The following is a 12,231-nucleotide window of genomic DNA, read 5'->3' as shown; positions in this document are numbered from 1 at the left end:
TTCTGAGATCAAGAGAACTGAAACAGAAAGAGAGAAACCAATCCAATAGTACATGTGAGGTCAAATATAGGCCAGGAGAGGCAGGAAAAGGCAGCCTTATCTCTGAGCCAGTCTGAAATCTCCTGGAATTGGGAGCCATTCCCATGCCTGTGTGAGTGGTGAGAGGCGGCTTTCTGTCCTAGGCTGGTGTCCGGGATGCCTTCCCAGGCACCTGCGTGGTGTCCCCAGTCCTTATGAATAGCTTGTTACCTTCGTTTCCCGCCTGCATTCCACTTTCCCCTTGGGAAGTGGGTCTCTCCCTTTGCCTGTACCCTGATCTCCTGCTTCGCGCTTTCCCACCTCCTGCTGAGGCCTGGACACCGGGGCCCGTACCTTCTGGATCTGTCAGGGATGCTGCTCCAAAGGGCAAACCACATGTCACACTTCCCAATCTCTGCCTCTCCCCAGAGGAATCTGCGCTGGCCTACAGATACAGTATATGACTGTCCAGCCCCTGTCCCCATGGCTCAGAGAGTGACCCCTGCTGGCTGGAGTTTGCTCTAGCTGTACAGTCTGTTTCGTTGCCATCTTGACTCTGGGGGACCCTCCCCTGCGGCCTTGGGGCGTGGTTATCAGTAGGCACGGAGAGTTTCTGCCACAACCATGGATGGCAGCGTGTGAGGGACAGTTGTCCCGCTTTTCTTGTTGCCTAGTTCCAAGAAAAGAACCTGCCCTTGGTTCTCTGCGGCAAGAAGCACGCAAAATCAAGTAAAACATGGTCTCTGTATATCAAGTGCTTTTCAACTAGTTGACAAAGCAAGACATCTGGATGATTTCATGAAAATGTAAGACAGTGTCATTAAGTAGAACCAAGAGAGTCAAACACTAAGTACATTCAACAAGGGGTGATTTTTCTAGAATGGTCAGAGAAGGCCTTATTTCAGATAAAATATGATCTGGACATGGAAGAATGGTTAACATTTGATTAGAAAGAGGAAAAAATAAAGTCAAGGCCAGTGTTTTTGCAACTTTCTTATTTTTAAGCAGCAAAGACCTTTTTTTTTTTTTTTTCTTCTCCAAACAAAATCTCAATCTTGAAGCCTCTTGTGTAAAATCAATAAAAAGTAGTTCCCTTTGGTTGGATAAGGCTTCTCCATCTTGTCCCAAAAATTCCCCTGTGGTACCTACAAGAAATGCAAGAACTCAGTATATTGTTTTGCATGTCCCACCGTGATCCTGTTATTTACCAAAAGTATATAAAGTATGAACACTTATGTTTTTGTTGTTTGATGGCATTAAACTTTTTTTCCATTACACCTAGTGAAGGCAGTGCCCAAATGAATCATTTTCTTGACAGAGACTGATTACTAAGTAGCATGTACTGTACTTACAAGTTTTTTAAAAATTAAAAAAAAAAACCCTCAAAACAGGAAAAAAAAAAAAATGGAGAGAAAGAGAAAGGGAAAATTGAGATTTTACTCCATGAAAACAGATCTAGCCTTTTTCCATGCATCACAATGCTAGGCAATGCAGTTTTGCTTGAGACCAATAGAGATTTCTCGAATAAGATGTGCATTGCTTCTTTGTCTGTGGTTCTGATTTAACAAGGCAGGAACTTAAAAAGCAATAGACATCAGTGCATTGCTATCTTTGAGGTTCTGTGCTTCTTTCACTCTTGCCTTTAGGGCAAATCACAATCTCTCGGGGAGGGGATAGAAGCATTTCATTTTGGGAACCTTTTCATAAAAGAAAAAAATTCTCCTGAGAGAAGAAGATAAACTGATAGGAAGAAGAAAGATATATTCTTCAGTTTGAGCACAATTTCAAAAGACTTTTGTGTAAGATCTCTGAAGCACTTTCAAGCTATTATGCTAGCACTGTGTACAGTATGTGGGACTGGGGGTTCACTGCTGAAGGGAGGATTACTGTATTAGAATAAAATAAATGTTAACGAGAATTTTAAAAGCCAGTGCAATAAAACTGGGTTGCAAGCACCTTCAAAACACAATCAGTGGAAAGAAACAGCTGTGAAGAATCTCTGAGTTAACCATTTGATTCTTAGAAACAGATGACCATCAAGGCCTCTGGGATTATAACCTAGTAGTTAGAGTATGATTTGATTTTTAAAATTCCTGCGAATTAAGGAAGCAGTAATAGCTCTCTGGCAAAATGAAAGAATAAGAAAAAAAATAGGTTTATTCTGCCATCTTTTTTTTTAATTGAAGTATATTTGATTTACAGTGTTGTGTTAGTTTCAGGTGTGATTCAGTTATACATATACATATGTATTCTTTTTCAGATTCTTTTCCCTTATAGGTTATTATAAAATATAAAATTATTATTATAAATTATTATAAAATATTAGAGTTCCCTGTGCTATACAGTAGGTCCTTGTTGGTTATTATATATATAGCAGTGCGTATCTGTTAATCCCAAACTCCTAATTTATCCCTCCCTCCTTCCCCCTTTAGTAACCATAAGTTTGTTTTCTATGTCTGTGAGTCTAGTCTGCCATCTTAAAACCGGTAATAGTCATATGATCAGCTTCATGTTTAAATGTCCAGTCGTTCGGATTAGTAGTTCATACTTGCCTGCAATTAAAAGCAGCTCTCAGAACGCAGTGAGGACTGTACATGTCCCATCCCCGATGTTAATCCATTCAGTTCTTATCCTTTCCAGTCTGCATTAACACAGGCGAACAACTTGCCCCTCTTCCTGCTTCGGTTTCCTCACTCCGACAAATCCTGCTTACTCCTGCAAGATGCCAGGGCCAAAGATGTAGCTCTGAATCCCAGCTCTGCCCGTGAAACAACTAACTCATCTAAAATTATTGGCATACAGTGACCTCTCTATAAAATGAGAAAAAAACATTTTTTGTGTGAATAATAGATGAAATGACTTTGAAACAAAATGTTGTGCGCTATTAAGATATTATCATCATTGACTATTTTATATTTCTCTAATTATGCCATGTGTCAGTGTGGAGCTTCCCAGAAGCTGGCAGAATGCTCTTCCTCTTCAGCTTCATAGTTATAATTTTTACTTTATGGGTCAGTCTACCTTCGTGACCTATCTCTCTGCTTCTCTCTGCGTGAACCCTTTACTTTAGTCAAATTGTTCTGCTCATTGCCCTGAACAACTTGTGGCTTTCCTTTTCGCCACATCTTTGCCCACCCACTTCTTTTCATCTATATCTAGAATACTTGTCTTGCTCTTCTCTGCCCATCTAAATGGACTACACCCCCTCCAGTCTGTCTGTTGGTAGTTCTTCTCTTAACGCCTGTAATACCAATCATTTGCTCTTGTACTTAGCATTTACTTTTGTTTCTAGTTAGCTTTTCCGTGCATTCCTATAACTTCCCAATCAGATTATAATTAGTTTGAATCAGGGGCTTTTTGATACACATTGTAAAGCCAAGTAGCATGCCTTTTACATGGTAGGCAGCCAATACGTGCATTGATCAAAGCATTTTCTTTCTGGGAATTAATAGCAAGACAGTGCCCAAAAGTATCTTATCGGTGTTGACCCTCAGAGCTTTATCTGTCTTTAAATTACTGCTGTAACCAGTGTTGATTTCCCAGTTGGAGTTAAACATTTGCAGAGTACTTAGCACCTTTGAATTGTTTTTCTCCTGTGAAGCTGTAGCCTAAGGGAAAAGCGACTTCACAATTATCCAGATACACCAAACAGAAGAAAAATGCAGTCATGACACGTTGCTGCTGCTGCTGCTGCTTCTTCAATATAGTTTTCCATCTGTGAAAGTGACTTCAACCTCATCCACTCACCAACGTAACAAACCTTTGAGAACTTACTGTATACCAAGTACCATGTGAGGTGCTAAGGATGTAAAATAAACAAGACAGGCATGGTCTTTTTTCTAGTGGGGTTTATAATCAAGTAGTGTGATAGGCGTTAAAGAATTTCACCAGTAATTATTTAAATATATTTGCAAAATCCTACAAAGAAAAGAGCGGTATGAAAGGAGCGTGGAAATAAGCTGGTGGCAACAAAAAAAGCTTAACTGAGAAAGTGACATGTAAGCAATCTTAGAGTGAAATCTCTCAGTGCTGAAGAACACAATGGCAGATGTGATCTCTGCTTTAAACAATTCGGTTTGGCCGAAAACTGTAATAAACCTCTTTTAAAAACTGTTTTAAACCTTGATGTAAACAGTTAAGTCCTTTATCTCTCTAATGATTATAAACATGCTTCAAAAAAATCTAAAGTAAATTGTAGTAGATTTCCACGTGGTGCCAGTTCTCCATAGTTCAGATGAGTTGTCATATGGATAGGTGAGAGGCTAGATGGATGGATGGATGCTACAGATGTAGAGAAATATAAATATGTGTACCAGGGGTATACAACTCAGTTCTAAGAAAATCTACTGTCAGTAAAATTAAGTAATTAAGTAAAATTTATTAAATGAAATGTATTTTGGAGTTGAGAGGAAAATCTAAATGACAACCAAACTAATACAGTGATCAAGACCAAAGATTAAAATGACAACCAGGAAAGAAATCAATTCAATGTTAAAGTAGGTTAAGGAAGAGAAGTTGAAAATCAGGTTTCAAGGATGGACAGGAAAAGCATTGTTTACAAGAATTTTGAGATTTTTGTCTTGCAAAAGTCTACGCCTTTTGATAGAAAAAAACGTATTATGATGTTTTGGACTTTTAAACTAGACAACTTGATAGATTTACTTATAAAAAGCATTTTAGTCTTACCAAAACTTGCAATTTCAACATCCTCAAATATTTCCCAATCAAAAAGTAGACAGGGGCTTCAGGAAGATACCATTTATAAATTTAAAGATAATGTCTGACTTGGCAGGAAAATACCATCGTAAGGGAGGATTGAATTGTTAATATAGTGAGCCCAGGTAAGAATCTGATTGGCAGTCGTGATGTGAACTCCAGGAGCAAATGCAGCATATCTGAAGCCAACTGACCTTGAAGCCCCACCTTCTAGCAGGAGCTCTCAGCACTCAGTGACACACCATTGACACAGCATGGTGTTGCCAGGCCTTACAATCTCATTCCCTGCTGCACCGCAGTCCTTTCACACTGGGAGCTTGTTTCACCATTCAGGAATAACTTCCACAAACTTAGAGACAACTGGAACCTGCCTGGCTGAGGAGCCAAATAGAACCAGCTAGATTCCATCTTTGTCCTGGGTGGAGGAGGGAAATGGGCAGGGGGAGTCTCTGGAAGGGAGTAGCATCAGTGCCCAGGCAACCCTGAGTAGCACCTCTGCCTCTTTCTCTACAGCATGTTTAAAAGTTTACTTCCCTGCGAAGACACCCACGTTTTATAACAAGGGGCCATTTCTGTAGAGTCTGAGGCCTGTCTTCAGCCTGGGCATCACCTTTATCATTGACATATCCCTTTTTAAAGCATTTTTGGGGTATTTGCAACCATAGCCATAAATGTGATCACTAGTTGCCTTACAAATTGGATAAAATTAATCTAGAGACTTTGTCCAATGGCAACAGTTTTCCCAACCCTTACTTTATTCCGCTATCATCTCAAATCTAAAGGTCTTCTTAATTGGTCTTGAGCAACTGTTTGGCCAGTTCACTTATTTCAATATAGAAAATGTAGATACTTAATCTTTCACTTCAGATTGTATTTACGTTTAGATAAACTATAAAAATACCATCTATGGACGGAATGTTTGTGTTCCCCCTCCCCCCAAATTCATTATGTTGAGACTCTAACCCCCAATGTGATGTATTTCGAGGTGCTACCTTTGGGAAATAATTACCGTTAGATTAGGTCATGGCTGGGGCATTGTGATGGGATTAATTATAAAGATAGGAGGAAACAGAGGATCTCTGTCTGCATGCACCAAGGAAGGCCATGTGAGGACAAGACCAGCCAGAGTGCCCTCACCAAGAACCTGACCCTGCTGGCACTCTGATCTGGACTTCCAGCCTCCAGAACTGTGAGAAATAAATGTTTGTTGTTTAAGTCAAAAAAAAAAAAAAAAAAAAAGAAAGAAAGAAAGAAAATGTAAATACATATTCATGGTAGCATTTTGTTATTTGATATTTGCTAACAAATGCTAAAGCAAAAGCAAGCAATAAGTAAGGTACACACCCCCACCAAAAACTAGTCATTTCTTTATTTATTTGATAAACATTTTTATTTTTTAGCCCAATGAGTATTTGTAGAATTACACACACCAGGAAGATAATTTCTTAATAATGGTTATTAAACCTAGGACAATCTACCAAGAAGTAGTATGGAATATAAGAATCTATGAAGGAGTAAAGCAGAAACCATGAACAAAACTCTTAGTATTAACTCCTTTTATTATCAGTATGAGATGGTAAAAAAGAAGTTTAGGTAGACTTTTAAAGGTAAAGAGAACTTGAAGTTAGAAGGTTTTGATTGGTTTTCAGAGAAATCACCTCTCTGAGATAAATGGATAAAATTAACTGCAGAGAGGTTTCAGTAGAATGTCCCCTTTACGCTGCCTTTTATAACCAGGATTCTTCAATATGTGGAATTCATGTGTGGTTGTGATTTCCTATACCTATAACAATAATAGTAACTAATATTTATTGAGCATTTACCATTGCCAGACAGTGCTCTACATTTCCATTCCATGAATAAATGCATTTAATCTTTCAAGCACACTGTGAACTACATGATAATCTTGATTTCATTGATGAAAAACCGGGACACAAGAGGAGTTACATACTTTCCCCAAGGTTCAAGCAAGCTGGTCAGGGAATGGCACTGAGATAGAAACTCAGCAGTCTGACTCCAGGGCCCACGGGTTAACCTCCTTCTGTGCTCTTGTGCATCAGCTTTGTTATGTGAAAGCTTTCAGGGCAGCGTTTGCACTGATCCCCTATTCAACTCTGGGGTTCATTGTGTTTAGGTGACTATTTTTCAATAAGAAAGGAAAAGCTTTTGAAATGAAGAGTCATTTGTTATCACTTTAAAATTACATGAGTGTTATACATCCAAATACATACATTATTAAAAGATGAGAGGATCTTTTGTACTAGTCTGAAATAAATGTCTCCCTTGAAAAGATATCCCCCAAAGCGCTTACGCTTTTGCTTTTGTTTATTCAGCTCTGCTGTGAAAGTGTCATTGCTGGAGGCCGCTTTCTAGATAGATTCGTTTTAGTCCAGTAATCACCTTGCTTACATTTCAACATTTAATTAATGAGACAGAAGGTGAAATAGAAAACAGAAAACGTGTGGAGATTGAATATTTAGGGATTACTTTCCCTATATATTTTAATTGAATTAAGCTACGTATAATCTATGTATCTTTACTCTAACAAATGGCCTTGATTTCTTAACCATCACCGCTACACGATTGTAAATTTCAGCAGTTAAGTAATTGTGGAGCTTCAACAAAGTAAGTACTCTATGGCAGTGGGTGCGATAATCCTCGCTTTTCACAAAGCTCTGCCCATAAAATCAGATGGCAGTGTTCTGTGAACCCTTCCTTGGGGATGAAGACAGGACCTCTAGCAACCTGAGTCCTCCATCCAGATGCCTTGTCAGTGCTCTTCTGCCGCCCCTTGGACGGGACCTTTAAGGCTTACATCTTGTGTTACCTTCCATTTTCTGACAGATGGTTAGAAGATTCTTACCCTTGACTGAAACCAACTTCTCTAGAAATCTAATTGTCAATAAGGCATTTAACAGGAGGAAAAACAAGAAATATATATTTGTGTGTGTGTGTGTGTATATATATATGTATGTGTATATATATATACACACACATAACACATATAAAACGTTAAAGACTTGAATCAGTGGATTATTACTTGCTATTTGTTATCTAGAGGTTCTAGACCTGCAAGACACTCAGTGACATTACTTCCACGAAAAAAAGTAGATATCAAGTATATAGGCTTAATATTAACTCAGTGCCAAGGATATCTTGGAGATAGCAACCTAGAACCATTGCAAGCTACAGCTTAAGGCTTGATGCCAATTACAAGGTGAAAGCGCATACAGACCCAGAAACAGATACAGATATAGGCACTAGTTTTCAAAGTACCTCCCACCGAGGTACACTTACCCTTGTTATGCATTTGGAGCTGGTTAGTATCAGCTGTGTTGAATGAGAGCAAGGCATGGGCACAATGTTTCCTATGTCCATGCCATCTCCCCCAGTAGTTTAAAGCTTCAGGTAAATCTTTCTCATTTAGTCTAGGGTTGATTAAGCCTTATTTTAGCATTATAATAGCATAGATTAGAACTTAAAGGAACGTACCAGCTCAAACTGATAAGGAACTCAAAACTGCTGATGACTCCTTCTTGTTGACTTAGCAAAAAATATTTAATGGTAGAAATTCAAGTTCTCTATGTGAAATTGTAATGTTAGAAATGATTCACAGTGTTTGACTGGACTTGAGCTAATCCCAAGGATCAATTTTTGGCCCAAATTCTCTGGATCCTAGTATGTCGATGTGACACATGAGGTGGGAATTGTAAAATGGCAAAACTATTAAAAATAGATAGCCATTCTTTCCTCAAGGAATTTGAAACTGAGTCATGATACTTTACATTTTTCAGGTGCCAAAATTTTATCTGATTGTATATATTATAAATATTAATCCCATATTTTATTTGACCTTCATATTTTGAAGATGACCTAATTATTCCTATTTTACAAGTTTGAAAGGTACGACTCAAATAAGGAGAAATGTTGCCAAAGTTCACATAGTTACTATGTGACAGAGACAATATTACTTCCACTCATATCTATTTTAGAATCTTACAATTTTAAAACAGAGTTTAGCCTCTGAAGTGACATATTACCTTTTTCCCAAATTCTTTCAAGCACCCTTCAGACTTCTGTTCATATGTGGTTAGTTACATTTTTAGTGTCCTGACAAGTTATATGTTTTATGTTTTTAAATTTTTCTTTATTTTCTCTTTTTTTGCCTGCCTGCCTTCTTTCTTTCCTTCCTCTCTTTCTCCATCTTGTCTTTCTTTTCTCTATTTTCTTTCATTAGATCTTTTCTTCAGCCAACACTGTTGAGCATCAACCATGTGCCAGGTATGGTACAAAGCACAATAAAAGAAAAAAAAAAGAGAGATCTATGCCTTCTTCATTCCTTCTATCATCTGCCTTCCACTTACTTTACTCAAAATTCTGTATTTGAATAATACCTGATTCAGAATTTACTAATGCAGTATTAAGAAGGGAAACACATAACACACACTCATGCATACATACACACACACACACACACACACACAGAGACATAACCATAAGATTGGCTCAGATAATAGATACATCTAGTACAGTCACCTTCCTTCATGTAAGATGATATCATCCACATTTATGTAGGAGACTTGTGACAAAGTTAAAGAAGGTGTTATAGGTGCCATGAAAGAGGCACATACAAGGTAAGAAAAGGAACAAAGGTTAGATGTGAGCGTAAAAGGATTATGTACAGAAACACGTGAAACACACACACGTGTATTTCAATAAGTACGAAATCATTAGCTCATACCTTCAAGAAAATTATATATAACTACTGTTTGTATCCAGTAATACTAAAATATTTCAGGTTGGTTGAAATTCAGTCATTATGTAGAAGTTACTGAGCATGTACCTGTGAAATACACTCTGATAAGTATTGAATTGAGCAATTTAAACATTAAATTTCTCAAGAAACACATACTGAAAAATATCATTATGACAGAATTACCTAAAAATTACCTATAAATTGAAGACTTGAACTCCGTCTTCGTAAATGCCTTGAACACTTACTTTGAGCCTAACCTTATGAGCCATAGAGTAAAAGGGAGTTACAAGTGTAGCCCTTGCTCACCAAATACAGTAACCCTCATGAATTGGTAAATTTCCTTTGACCTAGGTCCCTTTACCTAGGTCACTAATAATAAAAAAAGGAATCTTCTTAAAACAGAATCCATCAGGCAAGTATAGGACATTGAGAAGAAAAAAAAAGGAAACAGGAGTGAGAAGTCAAATTTCTAAATGGAAGGAATCGTAGAGATTGTGTTTATAGATGCTATAACACGTACTACAATAACTATGCATATATGTGAATGGACATATATATCTTCTCAAGTTTTTAAACGAAAATTGTACCCTCCCCTAAGTAATCTTTATGGGAACATACAGATTTTTAAAAACCTGTAGCATCTCTCCCAGAGAGAAGACCCTTTCATGCAGCATACCAACATAATCTTAAAATTCTGCCAAAGGACATTATGAGTATATAGTCCTACCTCAAGAATTTTATCCATCAAACTATCATGTCTCCTGTGATAGTAGGACTTTGCCAAAAGAACACACTGATGCTACGTTTTCTACTAGGGTATCTGAGGGTGGAAGAATTGAAAGGAAAAAACATCCTGGGCCTCTTATACTTTTTTTTTTTTTTGCGCTTTTTCTGGATGGCTTCCAGGGATTCTGAAGTGCCTTCATTTGCTTTCCTCTCATCTTTGTTTCTTTTCTGTCCCTCTGTCCCATCTTTTGTAGTGGGGAGTGGATGGTCAATTAGAGTTGAGATAAAAAACGTTAGCAGAAGGGTGAAAAGAGTAAAATTTATCATTTCCCTTCTTTTGAGCTCTTCTCTCCTCTATCTTAGACCAGCCCTAGTAGTGTTGAGAATGCCTGAGGTATGTCGGGAACATCACAGTCACTAATCTGAAGGCTTTCAGAAAAGGAGCTCTGTGTTCCTCTTAAAATTGACTTGGGGGCTTCCCTGGTGGCACAGTGGTTGAGAATCTGCCTGCCAATGCAGGGGACACGGGTTCGAGCCCTGGTCTGGGAAGATCCCACATGCTGCGAAGCGACTAGGCCCGTGAGCCACAACTACTGAGCCTGCGCGTCTGGAGCCTGTGCTCCGCAACAAGAGAGGCCGCAATAGTGAGAGGCCCGCGCACCGCGATGAAGAGTGGCCCCCGCTTGCCGAAACTAGAGAAAGCCCTCGCACAGAAACGAAAACCCAACACAGCCAAAAATAAATAAATTAAATTAATTAATTTTTTTTAAAAAATTGACTTGGAATGTGTTGAACCCATTGACTAGTTCGGTGAGCTAGTCAATGCATCTTGCTAGCAATATTTTGATAACTTCTGTTAAACTGGAAGCTCTCTTTGACCTTTCTATTTTTGTCATTTACTGCCCTGTCATCAGCTTCCCTGGTGATGGCAATTGTAAAGAAGAGGCTGCGAAATGTTATCATGTTTTTGTGAACTACTGGTTTTTGTGTCTCATCAAAATTTTAAATTTTAAAGTAGGAGAGACCCGTTTAATTTACAGATTTGGATATGGCCTAGCAATTTAGTGCATGGTTTGATAGACGGAGGATTGAATGAAGATCTAGATTCTATTCCTCGGGCTTCACTATAATCAGAGGGCCTTGTGGTATCACTAGAAATGATAGAGGTCCAGTGCCCCTTCCCTATTCCCTAGTAGGAGCTGTCTCTTTATCACTGATTTTTATATCTTTTACATAAGCATGATGGGACCAACTAACTGCATAACTTTGCAACCATAATTTTGACATCAGAGAAAGAACTGGCAGTTAGGTCTCCAGACTCATGGGGATTAATCTTCTTTCTATTATACCAGATTTCTTCTGGTTGTTCTTCACCCCTGCATGTGCAACAAAAGAGCATTTGCTTCTGTGCCGTCTGGTCTGCTCTGAACAACGGTTAATAACCTAAGGCCCGTATATGTGTCATAATCCCTCTCCAGGGCTCTGATACAATTGGGAAAGGACGTGAGGTCATGTGTAATTGCCAGCGGAATAGAGGAGTTCCTTGATGGTAGACTTTGTTCTTTTTTCCTCTCTCTATTTCTCAGACAAGGTCTCAGGAGGTGGTCTCGAGTGATTCTTGAAGTACAACCATTTGTATTATTTATATGCACTGGAGGTAAACATCTTTCCAGTACTTCAGAGGAGAGCACCGTGTTAGGGCTCAGCTGAGTGCTGTAACTCCAGCGGCAGTCAGAGGAGGGTGGCAGGGGTGGAGCGTGAAATGTTAACTGTGAATTTCATGACGGAATATTTGGGACTGTTCTGGTTTAATGTTTTGCATGTATTTTTGCAACATATATATTTATTATGCAAAAAATCAAAATTCATACGTTATTAATGTAAGATTATTCGAGAAGTATATTTGCATGAGTATTTTATGTGGCTGAAGAAAAAAGAATATATATTCTTGCACTTGCATTTTTAAATGAAAGTTATTTATTTATTTATTTATTTTAACATCTTTATTGGCGTAT

The 12,231-nt window shown here is 38.3% G+C and overlaps 1 protein-coding gene across 4 annotated transcripts in view; it reads left to right on the top strand.

Moving 5' to 3' along the window:
- Positions 1-12,231, top strand: part of PPP3CA (protein phosphatase 3 catalytic subunit alpha) — a 302,384-nt gene that overhangs the window by 251,696 nt on the left and 38,457 nt on the right. The gene's annotated exons all lie outside the window — the stretch shown is intronic.

The sequence above is a fragment of the Balaenoptera physalus genome (assembly GCF_965194825.1).
Source record: "Balaenoptera physalus genome assembly, chromosome: 5".
Taxonomy (NCBI): Eukaryota; Metazoa; Chordata; class Mammalia; order Artiodactyla; family Balaenopteridae; genus Balaenoptera; species Balaenoptera physalus.
Note: the sequence above shows the minus strand (reverse complement) of the source record. Positions and strands in the feature narration are given on the sequence as shown.